Consider the following 18,763-nt stretch of genomic DNA (forward strand, 5'->3'; position numbering starts at 1 on the left):
AATATTCTAAAATTAATTAAGCGCTTGTATATGGTAATTGTGCATGCCGAAATATAAGGTGAGAATAGATAAAAATAATGGAAATAAGATTAAAATAAAAATAAAATATAAAATATAAGCAGGATATTTCACTTTGAATGTTTACAGCTCCTTTTGGAGCAAATGGAGTTTTTTCCAGTGGGGTATTCCGTGGAGTGCACTTAGATGGAAATGGCGGTGGAATCGCGGGTTTGTTGTTAGTAAGCCGGAGGTTGCCATTGGTAGTGTTCGGGAGGGTATGGATGCCCTATTTGTCCCTAGCCTTACCTCTCCTTTGGTTGTTCTTGGATGGCGGCGTCTTCTCCGTCCCCGTCCCCAGGTGTAGTCATTACTAACTGTCATATTCCCCAGATCACCTAGCTGGTGCACAGGTGTAGTCATTACTAACTGTCACATTCCCCAGATCACCTAGCTGGTGCATAGGTGTAGTCATTACTAACTGTCACATTCCCCAGATCACCTAGCTGGTGCACAGGTGTAGTCATTACTAAATGTCACATCCCCCCAGATCACCTAGCTGGTGCACAGGAGTAGTCATTACTAACTGTCACATTCCCCAGACCACCTAGCTGGTGCACAGGTGCAGTCATTACTAACTGTCACATTTCCCAGATCACCTAGCTGGTGCACAGGTATAGTCATTACTGTCACATTCCTACTATAGATCCACAGGTAGCCTGATATACATGCACTGTGGGTAGATCCTGAGGACAGGTTGGCCACCTCTGATCTAGGCAGGGCCGGATTATAATGGGGGCACAAGGGGTCAGTGCCCCTGTGCCCCCCTCTAGCTAGGGGCCCCCTGTGTTTGGCATGTGTTTTTTTTTTTTAGCTAAAGGATTTGTGCATGGGAGTGGGGTAGTGCTGCAGCTTCACCTGTCTGCCAATGTGACAATGATTAATGGTGCTGAGCATTGGGAGCCAAGTGTGCAGTGCATTACTGGGAGTTGACTAAGTCCCATGACACTTTGCATCAGAGGGCAGAGGCTGAGACGTTTGTGCTGAGCTCTGATTGGTGGAGCTCATAACATGCTTCTCAGGCCCATGGATAACAGCAGCAGCAGCCTAGTCATGGGAGGGTTTTTAATAAGAGGCAGCACTGGGACTGTGAGGTCTCCTACAGAGTAAGGTGCAGAGGGACAAACACAGGCTTTTCATGTGGTATGTATGTATGTATGTATGTATGTTTGTGTGTATTTATATATATATATATATATACAGGAAACAACAATAATGGCGGCACTCGTAGGCTTAGTGAAAAAATTCTGTTTATCAAAGCATCACAGGTGCAAAAGATACCGACGTTTCGGGGATCAACCCCGTTTTCAAGGTGCAGGAAAACAACAACGGTTGTTGTTTTCCTGCACCTTGAAAACGGGGTTGATCCCCGAAACGTCGGTATCTTTTGCACCTGTGATGCTTTGATAAACAGAATTTTTTCACTAAGCCTACGAGTGCCGCCATTATTGTTGTTTCCTGCATGTTATGTATCGGAAGGCACCGCAGCATAACATATCTATTTAGGAACCGAGTGCCGGTCCGCCCCACACCTGTATATATATATATATATATATATCCCCTGAAGTTACCCATTGACCAAATGTATACTACCTTTACTCTGTGTTTTGACAGTGTAATATTCCCCCATGCAGTTTGCGGCCAGTAATGACAAGTGCAAGGGGGCCCCCCTGTCTAAAGTGCCCCGGGCCCCCCCGAAGGCTTAATCTGGCACTGGATCTAGGAGATGAATAGAAAGTACTGGGTGCCATGCCCCCCCAATACTCCAAACCCTGTCATCATAATTACCCACCTGTCATGATGTGCCAACCCTGGCACCAAACATTACATCTCTGCCACCATAGTTCTCCCAGTGTGAGAAGGGTTGAGAGCCCATGGTGCCAGGTTGAGCTGTCATTTACCACACTTGGCGCTGGCCTGGGGACAGGGATATGCCAGCTTCCGCCCTTATGAGACCTGTGAGGACAGCTGAGCTGTGTGCTTATGGCGCAGTCTGATAGGTATTCTGCTATTTCCCTCAATACCTGCCCAACCAATGTGCTATGTAACAAAGGCTTGTTCTGCCCCCTGGTGGACACATCGCAGCATAGCCTCAGAAGGATCAGGACAGAGCTATACCCAGGAGGAACAGACATGGAGGAGTGTGGTGACCAGGCAGCAGGAGGGGAAGAGCAGGTGAAGGAGCGGTCATCCTGTGGTACATTGTAAAGGTAAGGTTTAGTGTAGCCCCCCGCTCCTTAGGTGTGGGGTGTACGAATGGTCCAGAATTGGATGAATGAACAATGAGATTTTGTGTAAAACAAATTTAACTTCAAATGGTGCAGGTATAAATACATTTACAGTCAAATGTTACAGTCAGCGGTACAATGTGCGTAGTACAAATGTTACAGTCAGCAGTACAATGTGCATAGTACAAATGTTACAGTCAGCGGTACAATGTGGGTAGTACAAATGTTACAGTCAGCGGTACAATGTGGGTAGTACAAATGTTACAGTCAGCGGTACAATGTGCGTAGTACAAATGTTACAGTCAGCGGTATAATGTGCGTAGTACAAATGTTACAGTCAGCGGTACAATGTGCGTAGTTCAAATGTTACAGTCAGCGGTGCAATGTGCGTAGTACAAATGTTACAGTCAGCGGTGCAATGTGCGTAGTACAAATGTTACAGTCAGCGGTACAATGTGGGTAGTACAAATGTTACAGTCAGCGGTACAATGTGCGTAGTACAAATGCTTTTGCAATATATATGCAGTTTCTAAATTGCTTTGCGTGGGTTTTTGGGCAAGAATGTCTTACTCCTGTGAGCCTGGACTTCTGTGGTTGTGGGGGAATGGGGGTCGAAGGTTGTTCCTTCTGATGCGAAGGGGTTCAGGGGGGCTAGAGTTCAGGTTTAGATGTTCCTACGGCTGCGGCGTCCCGCTGTGCCGTGTCCTTGATTTGCTGTGCTGGTGCCCGGCTCCCGAATGACTGCCCGTCAGGTGTTGGACTGCGGAGGGTGAAGGGATAGTTCTCCTCCTTGGCGGGGGTGATGGGTGCCAAGGAGGAGAACTATCCCCTCACCCTCCGCCACGAGTATAAATGGGCAAAATCCGTGTGTGGAGATCTGTGTGATCCATGTGCGACGCCGTGTGTGGCGTAAGATCTGTGTGATCCATGTGCGACGCCGTGTGTGGCGTATGATCTGTGTGATCCATGTGCGACGCCGTGTGTGGCGTAAGATCTGTGTGATCCATGTGCGCCGCCGTGTGTGGTGTAAGATCTGTGTGATCCATGTGCGACGCCGTGTGTGGCGTAAGATCTGTGTGATCCATGTGCGCCGCCGTGTGTGGCGTATGATCTGTGTGATCCATGTGCGACGCCGTGTGTGGCGTAAGATCTGTGTGATCCATGTGCGACGCCGTGTGTGGCGTAAGATCTGTGTGATCCATGTGCGACGCCGTGTGTGTGGTAAGATCTGTGTGATCCATGTGCGACGCCGTGTGTGTGGTAAGATCTGTGTGATCCATGTGCGACGCCGTGTGTGGCGTAAGATCTGTGTGATCCATGTGCGACGCCGTGTGTGGCGTAAGATCTGTGTGATCCATGTGCGACGCCGTGTGTGGAGTAAGATCTGTGTGATCCATGTGCGACGCCGTGTGTGGCGTAAAGATCTGTGTGATCCATGTGCGACGCCGTGTGTGGCGTAAGATCTGTGCGATCCATGTGCGACGCCGTGTGTGGGGTAAGATCTGTGCGATCCATGTGCGACGCCGTGTGTGGCGTAAGATCTGTGTGATCCATGTGCGACGCCGTGTGTGGGGTAAGATCTGTGTGATCCATGTGCGACGCCGTGTGTGGCGTAAGATCTGTGTGATCCATGTGCGACGCCGTGTGTGGCGTAAGATCTGTGTGATCCATGTGCGACGCCGTGTGTGGCGTAAGATCTGTGTGATCCATGTGCGACGCCGTGTGTGGCGTAAGATCTGTGTGATCCATGTGCGACGCCGTGTGTGGCGTAAGATCTGTGTGATCCATGTGCGATGCCGTGTGTGGCGTAAGATCTGTGTGATCCATGTGCGACGCCGTGTGGGGCGTATGATCTGTGTGATCCATGTGCGACGCCGTGTGGGGCGTATGATCTGTGTGATCCATGTGCAACGCCGTGTGTGGCGTAAGATCTGTATGATCCATGTGCGACGCCGTGTGTGGCGTAAGATCTGTGTGATCCATGTGCGACGCCGTGTGTGGGGTAGGATCTGTGTGATCCATGTGCGACGCCGTGTGTGGGGAAAGATCTGTGTGAGCCATGTGCAACACCGTGTGTGGGGAAAGATCTGTGTGAGCCATGTGCGACACCGTGTGTGGTGTAAGATCTGTGTGAGCCATGTGCGACGCCGTGTGTGGCGTAAGATCTGTGTGATCCATGTGCGACGCCGTGTGTGGCGTAAGATCTGTGTGATCCATGTGCGACGCCGTGTGTGGCGTAAGATCTGTGCGATCCATGTGCGACGCCGTGTGTGGCGTAAGATCTGTGTGATCCATGTGCGACGCCGTGTGTGGCGTAAGATCTGTGTGATCCATGTGCGACGCCGTGTGTGGCGTAAGATCTGTGTGATCCATGTGCGACGCCGTGTGTGGCGTAAGATCTGTGTGATCCATGTGCGACGCCGTGTGTGGCGTAAGATCTGTGTGATCCATGTGCGACGCCGTGTGTGGCGTAAGATCTGTGTGATCCATGTGCGACGCCGTGTGTGGCGTAAGATCTGTGTGATCCATGTGCGACGCCGTGTGTGGCGTAAGATCTGTGTGATCCATGTGCGACGCCGTGTGTGGCGTAAGATCTGTGTGGTCCATGTGCGACGCCTTGTGTGGCGTAAGATCTGTGTGATCCATGTGCGATGCCGTGTGTGGCGTAAGATCTGTGTGATCCATGTGCGACGCCGTGTGTGGCGTAAGATCTGTGTGGTCCATGTGCGACGCCGTGTGTGGCGTAAGATCTGTGTGGTCCATGTGCGATGCCGTGTGTGGGGTAAGATCTGTGTGATCCATGTGCAATGCCGTGTGTGGCGTAAGATCTGTGTGATCCATGTGCGACGCCGTGTGTGGGGTAAGATCTGTGTGATCCATGTGCGACGCCGTGTGTGGCGTAAGATCTGTGTGATCCATGTGCGACGCCGTGTGTGGCGTAAGATCTGTGTGATCCATGTGTGGCGCCGTGTGTGGCGTAATGAAGTAAGCTCAGGGTCCCTGGTAATAATCGGCCAGGATTGTTTGGCTTTCTGTGATGTAAATGTACTGTTAGGATTATGGGGCCGCATTTATCAAGTAATATTTGCGGCTAAATCCCCGACAAATCCGTTTTCGGGGGTTAACCGCAAATACTAAGTATCCCCTAAATGTATTAAGTGGGACCACAGCAGGAGTCTCCGATCCCTGCTGCGATCCTCCCTGCAGCGCCGCCGGCCACATCCCCCATAGGTTTCTATGGGGAATGCGAAGCTTCCTGATGTATCAACATCGGGCAGCCCGGCAACGCGCCCCTGGGCTATCGCCATTCTGGTATGGCGATAGCCCATTGTAGCCTATGGCTACACATCGCACTGCCAAGCGGGGCAGTGCGGTCACAGGGGTCGGCAGGGGTCAGCGCATAACCGCGCATGCGCAGACCCCCCGGCTTACGGGTCGGGGCTTCGCAGGGACAGGCTCCTTTCGGAGCCCTGTCCCTGCGTCCCCGGCATCATACATCCCGGTGGTATTAAAAGCAACCGCAAAGCGATGCCCGGCGATGTCACCACGCCGGCATCGCACATTAATGATAAATGCGCCCCTATATGCATTGACCCATGCAAAGATGTTATCCTTTTACTTATTAGGCGGTCGTTCCTCTCTGGGTATTGCAGTGGGTATTTGGACGCTCAGACGTTCGGGCATTCCTGGCTTTGGACCCCCAAACACGGACTGAACCCGTGAGGCAATGGGGAGGATCAGCGATGGGGGGGGGGAACCACTGGAGACACCACTGGCGCACTCTTTCTTCATAGTGCCATGCAGCTCAGCCCGGGAAATTTCCCATCATACCATTGAAGGCCAATAAGGGTCCATTAAATTAAAAACATTTTCAGTATACAAAACTTTTTGCATAACCATAATCTTTTGCCCATCCGTCGCCCGCCTTAAGACTATATATATATATATATATATATATATATATACACACACACACACACGTCACTGTGACATGCTCAGTCCTACTGCAGATGAGCCCCCCGTTCCCTGACACTCCCTGAGATATGATTCCCCTATACAGTATCTTCTCATGGGATTTTTCTGTTCCTTGCCAGAGGCGAGGGAGCTGTTGTGGAATTCAGATACCAAATGGCATTTGTTCCACACACCGGAGAACTTGTCAGTGCAATAGATGTTTTAAAAAAAAAAGGAATTGACTTAAATATACAGTATATATCTATAACCAGCCATGGACTCCAATCAATCATCGCTTTTAGCAGAGAGGAGATATTGCTCCTGTTGGATTTCAAGGTCATAGGAAGGTTATGTAAATCAGAGCAGTCCACATGGAGAGGCCAGAAGCGCAGTCCTGACAGTATAGGCAGGATGGAGAGTGTCCCCGGATTCCTGCTGGAGAGTATATGGGCAGGATGGAGAGTGTCCCCGGATTCCTGCTGGAGAGTATATGGGCAGGATGGAGAGTGTCCCCGGACTTCCTGCTGGGGTGTATATGGGCAGGATGGAGAGTGTCTCCAGATTTTCTACTGGAGAGTATATGGGCAGGATATGGAGAGTGTCCCTGGACTGTCTGCTGGAAAGTATATGGGCAGGATGGAGAGTGTCCCCGGAATTTCTGGCGGAGTGTATATGGGCAGGATGTAGAGTGTCCTTGGACTTTCTGCTGGGGTGTATATGGGCAGGATGGAGAGTGTCCCCGGAATTTCTGGCGGAGTGTATATGGGCAGGATGGAGAGTGTCCCTGGACTTTCTACTGGAGAGTATATGGGCAGGTTGGAGAGTGTCCCTGGACTTCTACTGGAGAGTATATGGGCAGGATGGAGAGTGTCCCTGGACTTTCTACTGGGGAGTATATGGGCAGGATAGAGAGTGTCCCCAGACTTTCTGCTAGAGTATATGGGCAGGATGGAGAGTGTCCCTGGACTTGGAGTGTATAGGGGCAGGATAGAGAGTGTCCCCAGACTTTCTGCTAGAGTATATGGGCAGGATGGAGAGTGTCTCCAGATTTTCTACTGGAGAGTATATGGGCAGGATGGAGAGTGTCCCTGGACTGTCTGCTGGAGAGTATATGGGCAGGATGGAGAGTGTCCCTGGACTGTCTGCTGGAGAGTATATGGGCAGGATGGAGAGTGTCCCTGGACTGTCTGCTGGAGAGTATATGGGCAGGATGGAGAGTGTCCCTGGACTGTCTACTGGAGAGTATATGGGCAGGATGGAGAGTGTCCCTGGACTTTCTACTGGAGAGTATATGGGCAGGATAGAGAGTGTCCCCAGACTTTCTGCTAGAGTATATGGGCAGGATGGAGAGTGTCTCCAGATTTTCTACTGGAGAGTATATGGGCAGGATGGAGAGTGTCCCTGGACTGTCTGCTGGAGAGTATATGGGCAGGATGGAGAGTGTCCCTGGACTGTCTGCTGGAGAGTATATGGGCAGGATAGAGAGTGTCCCCAGACTTTCTGCTAGAGTATATGGGCAGGATGGAGAGTGTCTCCAGATTTTCTACTGGAGAGTATATGGGCAGGATGGAGAGTGTCCCTGGACTGTCTGCTGGAGAGTATATGGGCAGGATGGAGAGTGTCCCTGGACTGTCTGCTGGAGAGTATATGTGCAGGATGGAGAGTGTCCCTGGACTTTCTGCTGGAGAGTATATGGGCAGGATGGAGAGTGTCTCTGGAATTTCTGGCGGAGTGTATATGTGCAGGATGGAGAGTGTCCCTGGACTTTCTGCTGGAGTGTATATGGGCAGGATGGAGAGTGTCCCTGGACTTGGAGTGTATATGGGCAGGATGGAGAGTGTCCCCAGATTCCTGTTGGAGAGTATATGGGCAGGAGGGAGAGTGTCCCTGGACTGTCTGCTGGAGAGTATATGGGCAGGATGGAGAGTGTCCCCAGACTTTCTACTGGAGAGTATATGGGCAGGATGGAGAGTGTCCCTGGACTGTCTGCTGGAGAGTATATGGGCAGGATGGAGAGTGTCCCCGGATTCCTGCTGGAGAGTATATGGGCAGGATGGAGAGTGTCCCCGGATTCCTGCTGGAGAGTATATGGGCAGGATGGAGAGTGTCCCTGGACTTCCTGCTGGAGTGTATATGGGTAGGATGGAGAGTGTCCCCGGATTCCTGTTGGAGAGTATATGGGCAGGATGGAGAGTGTCCCCGGACTTCCTGTTGGAGAGTATATGGGCAGGATGGAGAGTGTCCCCGGAATTCCAGCTGGAGAGTATATGGGCAGGATAGAGAATGTCCCCGGAATTCCAGCTGGAGTGTATATGGGCAGGATGGAGAGTGTCCCTGGACTTTCTACTGGAGAGTATATGGGCACGATGGAGAGTGTCCCTGGACTTTCTACTGGAGAGTATATGGGCAGGATGGAGAGTGTCCCTGGACTTTCTGCTGGAGAGTATATGGGCAGGATGGAGAGTGTCCCTGGACTTTCTGCTGGAGAGTATATGGGAAGGATGGAGAGTGTCCCTGGACTTTCTGCTGGAGTGTATATGGGCAGGATGGAGAGTGTCCCCAGACTTTCTGCTAGAGTATATGGGCAGGATGGAGAGTGTCCCTGGACTTGGAGTGTATAGGGGCAGGATGGAGAGTGTCCCCAGATTCCTGTTGGAGAGTATATGGGCAGGAAGGAGAGTGTCCCTGGACTGTCTGCTGGAGAGTATATGTGCAGGATGGAGAGTGTCTCCGGAATTTCTGGCGGAGTGTATATGGGTAGGATGGAGAGTGTCCCTGGACTGTCTGCTGGAGAGTATATGTGCAGGATGGAGAGTGTCCTCTCTGCTTGACTTTGGACCCCAGCGACTGACTGAGTTTGTTCTTGTGGTTTTTGCAGCAGGAACTACCCAACACTGGCACAACACAAGTGCTTGTTACTACCCTTAGCCTCATGTCATCAAATGGAAAAAACCATTGGAAACATCGGCCACCGATGAGTGGCACATAACATACAGTGTGACCTTTATTAATAACATCACATTTGTACAATACAGGCAATATGGCGGCTGCGTGGATGAAAGCCCACTCCACTAGGACCCTCCGCAAGCGACACCCCACAGCTTTTATTCATTTACCATCTGATATTTTCTTAAAATATCTTCTACACTTCAAACGAATTCTAACACGTGTAATGTGCCCCATATGTCGGCATGTGACAGGAGGAATTATAGACGGGGAAGAAAGTGCATTTCCTCCTGTTCTGTCTTCCCGTGTAGCGGTTCCATGCAGGTATGTGCGTGTGTGCAGCGTTGGAATTACAGACGCCAGGCTTTGGTAAACACAATAAAGCAGACTGGAGGAATGCTCATAAGTGCTGGCGCGGAGAGGACAGTGCGATGATCGGGAACAGATGTCAGCTACTGGGTTGTGCAGTGTAGTATACAAAGGGGTCCGTTTATCAATCACTGCAATTACAATGCAATATGGGTGCGATATTATATCAGATCATATGGGGTGTAGGTATCACCCCGCACTGGCAGGGACAGGGACTACTAAAGCAAGCCGTCCCTGCGATATGCCAAGTGTGGTGCTGGGCCACTGCGCAGTCAGAATGACCACCAATCCCAGCAACCATTTCCAGCTGAGAGATCCTGGTGAACTCTGCCCATAGCCTACCATACCTCCCAGCTGTCCAGCTTACAGCTCCAGACCTCCACATAAAAATAGGCCCATCAACAGAAGAATTACAATTGCATTCACCCCTTTCCTATTTTACACATTTATGCAATGTTTGTATGTTGTCTGTGAAGAGACTGGGGCATATTCCGTCTTATGGAGTCTACATGGCCTCACCTCTCCCACTTCCCACAATAGGCCTTTGTATGTTGTCTGTGGAGAGACTGGGGCATATTCCGTCTTATGGAGTCTACATGGCCTCACCTCTCCCACTTCCCATAATAGGCCTTTGTATGTTGTCTGTGGAGACACTGGGGCATATACCGTCTTATGGAGTCTACGTGGCCTCACCTCTCCCACTTCCCATAATAGGCCTTTGTATGTTGTCTGTGGAGACACTGGGGCATATTCCGTCTTATGGAGTCTACATGGCCTCACCTCTCCCACTTCCCATAATAGGCCTTTGTATGTTGTCTGTGGAGACACTGGGGCATATTCCGTCTTATGGAGTCTACATGGCCTCACCTCTCCCACTTCCCATAATAGGCCTTTGTATGTTGTCTGTGGAGACACTGGGGCATATTCCGTCTTATGGAGTCTACATGGCCTCACCTCTCCCACTTCCCATAATAGGCCTTTGTATGTTGTCTGTGGAGACACTGGGGCATATACCGTCTTATGGAGTCTACGTGGCCTCACCTCTCCCACTTCCCATAATAGGCCTTTGTATGTTGTCTGTGGAGACACTGGGGCATATTCCGTCTTATGGAGTCTACATGGCCTCACCTCTCCCACTACCCATAATAGGCCTTTGTATGTTGTCTGTGGAGACACTGGGGCATATTCCGTCTTATGGAGTCTACATGGCCTCACCTCTCCCACTTCCCATAATAGGCCTTTGTATGTTGTCTGTGGAGACACTGGGGCATATTCCGTCTTATGGAGTCTACATGGCCTCACCTCTCCCACTTCCCATAATAGGCCTTTGTATGTTGTCTGTGGAGACACTGGGGCATATGCCGTCTTATGGAGTCTACATGGCCTCACCTCTCCCACTTCCCATAATAGGCCTTTGTATGTTGTCTGTGGAGAGACTGGGGCATATTCCGTCTTATGGAGTCTACATGGCCTCACCTCTCCCACTTCCCATAATAGGCCTTTGTATGTTGTCTGTGGAGACACTGGGGCATATACCGTCTTATGGAGTCTACGTGGCCTCACCTCTCCCACTTCCCATAATAGGCCTTTGTATGTTGTCTGTGGAGACACTGGGGCATATTCCGTCTTATGGAGTCTACATGGCCTCACCTCTCCCACTTCCCATAATAGGCCTTTGTATGTTGTCTGTGGAGACACTGGGGCATATTCCGTCTTATGGAGTCTACATGGCCTCACCTCTCCCACTTCCCATAATAGGCCTTTGTATGTTGTCTGTGGAGACACTGGGGCATATTCCGTCTTATGGAGTCTACATGGCCTCACCTCTCCCACTTCCCATAATAGGCCTTTGTATGTTGTCTGTGGAGACACTGGGGCATATACCGTCTTATGGAGTCTACGTGGCCTCACCTCTCCCACTTCCCATAATAGGCCTTTGTATGTTGTCTGTGGAGACACTGGGGCATATTCCGTCTTATGGAGTCTACATGGCCTCACCTCTCCCACTACCCATAATAGGCCTTTGTATGTTGTCTGTGGAGACACTGGGGCATATTCCGTCTTATGGAGTCTACATGGCCTCACCTCTCCCACTTCCCATAATAGGCCTTTGTATGTTGTCTGTGGAGACACTGGGGCATATTCCGTCTTATGGAGTCTACATGGCCTCACCTCTCCCACTTCCCATAATAGGCCTTTGTATGTTGTCTGTGGAGACACTGGGGCATATGCCGTCTTATGGAGTCTACATGGCCTCACCTCTCCCACTTCCCATAATAGGCCTTTGTATGTTGTCTGTGGAGAGACTGGGGCATATTCCGTCTTATGGAGTCTACATGGCCTCACCTCTCCCACTTCCCATAATAGGCCTTTGTATGTTGTCTGTGGAGACACTGGGGCATATACCGTCTTATGGAGTCTACGTGGCCTCACCTCTCCCACTTCCCATAATAGGCCTTTGTATGTTGTCTGTGGAGACACTGGGGCATATTCCGTCTTATGGAGTCTACATGGCCTCACCTCTCCCACTTCCCATAATAGGCCTTTGTATGTTGTCTGTGGAGACACTGGGGCATATTCCGTCTTATGGAGTCTACATGGCCTCACCTCTCCCACTTCCCATAATAGGCCTTTGTATGTTGTCTGTGGAGACACTGGGGCATATTCCGTCTTATGGAGTCTACATGGCCTCACCTCTCCCACTTCCCATAATAGGCCTTTGTATGTTGTCTGTGGAGACACTGGGGCATATACCGTCTTATGGAGTCTACGTGGCCTCACCTCTCCCACTTCCCATAATAGGCCTTTGTATGTTGTCTGTGGAGACACTGGGGCATATTCCGTCTTATGGAGTCTACATGGCCTCACCTCTCCCACTACCCATAATAGGCCTTTGTATGTTGTCTGTGGAGACACTGGGGCATATTCCGTCTTATGGAGTCTACATGGCCTCACCTCTCCCACTTCCCATAATAGGCCTTTGTATGTTGTCTGTGGAGACACTGGGGCATATTCCGTCTTATGGAGTCTACATGGCCTCACCTCTCCCACTTCCCATAATAGGCCTTTGTATGTTGTCTGTGGAGACACTGGGGCATATGCCGTCTTATGGAGTCTACATGGCCTCACCTCTCCCACTTCCCATAATAGGCCTTTGTATGTTGTCTGTGGAGAGACTGGGGCATATTCCGTCTTATGGAGTCTACATGGCCTCACCTCTCCCACTTCCCATAATAGGCCTTTGTATGTTGTCTGTGGAGACACTGGGGCATATACCGTCTTATGGAGTCTACGTGGCCTCACCTCTCCCACTTCCCATAATAGGCCTTTGTATGTTGTCTGTGGAGACACTGGGGCATATTCCGTCTTATGGAGTCTACATGGCCTCACCTCTCCCACTTCCCATAATAGGCCTTTGTATGTTGTCTGTGGAGACACTGGGGCATATTCCGTCTTATGGAGTCTACATGGCCTCACCTCTCCCACTTCCCATAATAGGCCTTTGTATGTTGTCTGTGGAGACACTGGGGCATATTCCGTCTTATGGAGTCTACGTGGCCTCACCTCTCCCACTTCCCATAATAGGCCTTTGTATGTTGTCTGTGGAGACACTGGGGCATATACCGTCTTATGGAGTCTACGTGGCCTCACCTCTCCCACTTCCCATAATAGGCCTTTGTATGTTGTCTGTGGAGACACTGGGGCATATTCCGTCTTATGGAGTCTACATGGCCTCACCTCTCCCACTACCCATAATAGGCCTTTGTATGTTGTCTGTGGAGACACTGGGGCATATTCCGTCTTATGGAGTCTACATGGCCTCACCTCTCCCACTTCCCATAATAGGCCTTTGTATGTTGTCTGTGGAGACACTGGGGCATATTCCGTCTTATGGAGTCTACATGGCCTCACCTCTCCCACTTCCCATAATAGGCCTTTGTATGTTGTCTGTGGAGACACTGGGGCATATGCCGTCTTATGGAGTCTACATGGCCTCACCTCTCCCACTTCCCATAATAGGCCTTTGTATGTTGTCTGTGGAGAGACTGGGGCATATTCCGTCTTATGGAGTCTACATGGCCTCACCTCTCCCACTCCCCATAATAGGCCTTTGTATGTTGTCTGTGGAGACACTGGGGCATATTCCGTCTTATGGAGTCTACATGGCCTCACCTCTCCCACTACCCATAATAGGCCTTTGTATGTTGTCTGTGGAGAGACTGGGGCATATTCCATCTTATGGAGTCTACATGGCCTCTCCTCTCCCACTTCCCATAATAGGCCTTTGTATGTTGTCTGCGGAGAGACTGGGGCATATACCGTCTTATGGAGTCTACATGGCCTCACCTCTCCCACTTCCCATAATAAGCCTTTGTATGTTGTCTGTGGAGACACTGGGGCATATGCCGTCTTATGAAGTCTACATGGCCTCACCTCTCCCACTTCCCATAATAGGCCTTTGTATGTTGTCTGTGGAGACACTGGGGCATATTCCGTCTTATGGAGTCTACATGGCCTCACCTCTCCCACTTCCCATAATAGGCCTTTGTATGTTGTCTGCGGAGAGACTGGGGCATATGCCGTCTTATGGAGTCTACATGGCCTCACCTCTCCCACTTCCCATAATAGGCCTTTGTATGTTGTCTGCGGAGAGACTGGGGCATATTCCGTCTTATGGAGTCTACATGGCCTCACCTCTCCCACTTCCCATAATAGGCCTTTGTATGTTGTCTGTGGAGAGACTGGGGCATATTCCGTCTTATGGAGTCTACATGGCCTCACCTCTCCCACTTCCCATAATAGGCCTTTGTATGTTGTCTGCTGTGGAGACACTGGGGAATATGCCGTCTTATGGAGTCTACATGGCCTCACCTCTCCCACTTCCCACAATAGGCCTTTGTATGTTGTGTGTGGAGACACTGGGGCATATTCCGTCTTATGGAGTCTACATGGCCTCACCTCTCCCACTTCCCATAATAGGCCTTTGTATGTTGTCTGCTGTGGAGACACTGGGGAATATGCCGTCTTATGGAGTCTACATGGCCTCACCTCTCCCACTTCCCACAATAGGCCTTTGTATGTTGTCTGTGGAGACACTGGGGCATATTCCGTCTTATGGAGTCTACATGGCCTCACCTCTCCCACTTCCCATAATAGGCCTTTGTATGTTGTCTGTGGAGACACTGGGGCATATTCCGTCTTATAGAGTCTACATGGCCTCACCTCTCCCTCTTCCCATAATAGGCCTTTGTATGTTGTCTGTGGAGAGACTGGGGCATATGCCGTGTTATGGAGTCTACATGGCCTCACCTCTCCCACTTCCCATAATAGGCCTTTGTATGTTGTCTGTGGAGACACTGGGGCATATTCCGTCTTATGGAGTCTACATGGCCTCACCTCTCCCACTTCCCATAATAGGCCTTTGTATGTTGTCTGTGGAGAGACTGGGGCATATTCCGTCTTATGGAGTCTAAATGGCCTCACCTTTCCCACTTCCATAATAGGCCTTTGTATGTTGTCTGCGGAGAGACTGGGGCATATGCCGTCTTATGGAGTCTACATGGCCTCACCTCTCCCACTTACCATAATAGGCCTTTGTATGTTGTCTGCGGAGAGACTGGGGCATATTCCGTCTTATGGAGTCTACGTGGCCTCACCTCTCCCACTTCCCATAATAGGCCTTTGTATGTTGTCTGCTGTGGAGACACTGGGGAATATGCCGTCTTATGGAGTCTACATGGCCTCACCTCTCCCACTTCCCACAATAGGCCTTTGTATGTTGTGTGTGGAGACACTGGGGCATATTCCGTCTTATGGAGTCTACATGGCCTCACCTCTCCAACTTCCCATAATAGGCCTTTGTATGTTGTCTGCTGTGGAGACACTGGGGAATATGCCGTCTTATGGAGTCTACATGGCCTCACCTCTCCCACTTCCCACAATAGGCCTTTGTATGTTGTCTGTGGAGACACTGGGGCATATTCCGTCTTATGGAGTCTACATGGCCTCACCTCTCCCACTTCCCATAATAGGCCTTTGTATGTTGTCTGTGGAGAGACTGGGGCATATTCCGTCTTATAGAGTCTACATGGCCTCACCTCTCCCACTACCCATAATAGGCCTTTGTATGTTGTCTGTGGAGACACTGGGGCATATTCCGTCTTATAGAGTCTACATGGCCTCACCTCTCCCTCTTAACATAATAGGCCTTTGTATGTTGTCTGTGGAGAGACTGGGGCATATGCCGTGTTATGGAGTCTACATGGCCTCACCTCTCCCACTTCCCATAATAGGCCTTTGTATGTTGTCTGTGGAGACACTGGGGCATATTCCGTCTTATAGAGTCTACATGGCCTCACCTCTCCCTCTTAACATAATAGGCCTTTGTATGTTGTCTGTGGAGAGACTGGGGCATATGCCGTGTTATGGAGTCTACATGGCCTCACCTCTCCCACTTCCCATAATAGGCCTTTGTATGTTGTCTGTGGAGACACTGGGGCATATTCCGTCTTATGGAGTCTACATGGCCTCACCTCTCCCACTTCCCATAATAGGCCTTTGTATGTTGTCTGTGGAGAGACAGGGGCATATTCCGTCTTATGGAGTCTAAATGGCCTCATCTCTCCCACTTCCCATAATAAGCCTTTGTATGTTGTCTGTGGAGAGACTGGGGCATATTCCGTCTTATGGAGTCTACATGGCCTCACCTCTCCCACTTCCCACAATAGGCCTTTGTATGTTGTCTGTGGAGAGACTGGGGCATATTCCGTCTTATGGAGTCTACATGGCCTCACCTCTCCCACTTCCCATAATAAGCCTTGGTATGTTGTCTGTGGAGAGACTGGGGCATATACCGTCTTATGGAGTCTACATGGCCTCACCTCTCCCACTTCCCATAATAGTCCTTTGTATGTTTTCAGCACCAGGTCCATAAGGCGCTTAGTCCAGCCCTGGCAACCGCAAAGAAAATCTCAAACAGGTGAGAGGAGGGTAGAGGGTGAAAGAGACCTCCTCATGGTGAGAATGCAGGGGGGAGAGAAACCCTACCAATGGTGGGGGGGGGGTGGAGAGGGGAGATGGTGCGGAGACCCCCAGTTAGAGGGAAGGAGAGAGAGGAGGGAAGGGGGAGTAAGAAAAACCTTCTGATGGTCGGAGGGTGAAAGGTCCTCCTGATAAGGGGGAGAACCTCCTAATGGTCGGGGGGGGGGGGGGGAAGAAGCCTCCTGATAATGGGTGTACCCCCTAATGGTTGTGGGAAGAAAGGGGAGAAATGGGGTGACACAGGTTCAACCAAAACACACGGATCAGCGAGTAATTCCGGCCACGTCAGACACAGGTTCAACCAAAACACACGGATCAGCGAGTAATTCCGGCCACGTCAGACACAGGTTCAACCAAAACACACGGATCAGCGAGTAATTCCGGCCACGTCAGACACAGGTTTAACCAAAACACACGGATCAGCGAGTAATTCCGCCACGTCAGACACAGGTTCAACCAAAACACACGGATCAGCGAGTAATTCCGGCTACGTCAGACACAGGTTTAACCAAAACACATGGTGCAGCGAGTAATTCCGGCCACGTCAGACACAGGTTTAACCAAAACACACGGATCAGCAAGTAATTCCGCCACGTCAGACACAGGTTCAACCAAAACACACGGATCAGCGAGTAATTCCGGCTACGTCAGACACAGGTTTAACCAAAACACATGGTGCAGCGAGTAATTCCGGCCACGTCAGACACAGGTTTAACCAAAACACACGGATCAGCAAGTAATTCCGCCACGTCAGACACAGGTTCAACCAAAACACACGGATCAGCGAGTAATTCCGGCTACGTCAGACACAGGTTTAACCAAAACACATGGTGCAGCGAGTAATTCCGGCCACGTCAGACACAGGTTTAACCAAAACACACGGATCAGCGAGTAATTCCGGCCACGTCAGACACAGGTTCAACAAAAACACACGGATCAGCAAGTAATTCCGCCACGTCAGACACAGGCTCAACCAAAGCACACGGTGCAACGAGTAATTCCGCCACGTCAGACACAGGTTCAACCAAAACACATGGTGCAGCGAGTAATTCCGGCCACGTCAGACACAGGTTTAACCAAAACACACGCATCAGCGAGTAATTCCGGCCACGTCAGACACAGGTTCAACCAAAACCCACGGATCAACAAGTTATTCCGGCCACGTCAGACACAGGTTCAACCAAAACACACGGTGCAGCAAGTAATTCCGGCCACGTCTGACACAGGTTCAACCAAAACACACAGATCAGCGAGTAATTCCGCCACGTCAGACACAGGTTCAACCAAAACACACGGTGCAGCAAGTAATTCCGGCCACATCATACACAGGTTCAACCAAACACATGGATCAGCGAGTAATTCTGGCCACGTCAGACACAGGTTCAACCAAAACACACGGATCAGCGAGTAATTCCGGCTACGTCAGACACAGGTTTAACCAAAACACATGGTGCAGCGAGTAATTCCGGCCACGTCAGACACAGGTTTAACCAAAACACACGGATCAGCAAGTAATTCCGCCACGTCAGACACAGGTTCAACCAAAACACACGGATCAGCGAGTAATTCCGGCTACGTCAGACACAGGTTTAACCAAAACACATGGTGCAGCGAGTAATTCCGGCCACGTCAGACACAGGTTTAACCAAAACACACGGATCAGCAAGTAATTCCGCCACGTCAGACACAGGTTCAACCAAAACACACGGATCAGCGAGTAATTCCGGCTACTTCAGACACAGGTTTAACCAAAACACATGGTGCAGCGAGTAATTCCGGCCACGTCAGACACAGGTTTAACCAAAACACACGGATCAGCGAGTAATTCCGGCCACGTCAGACACAGGTTCAACAAAAACACACGGATCAGCAAGTAATTCCGCCACGTCAGACACAGGCTCAACCAAAGCACACGGTGCAACGAGTAATTCCGCCACGTCAGACACAGGTTCAACCAAAACACATGGTGCAGCGAGTAATTCCGGCCACGTCAGACACAGGTTTAACCAAAACACACGCATCAGCGAGTAATTCCGGCCACGTCAGACACAGGTTCAACCAAAACCCACGGATCAGCAAGTTATTCCGGCCACGTCAGACACAGGTTCAACCAAAACACACGGTGCAGCAAGTAATTCCGGCCACGTCTGACACAGGTTCAACCAAAA

Source organism: Crinia signifera, chromosome 8, assembly GCF_055691185.1.
Source record: "Crinia signifera chromosome 8, ASM5569118v1, whole genome shotgun sequence".
Lineage (NCBI taxonomy): Eukaryota > Metazoa > Chordata > Amphibia > Anura > Myobatrachidae > Crinia > Crinia signifera.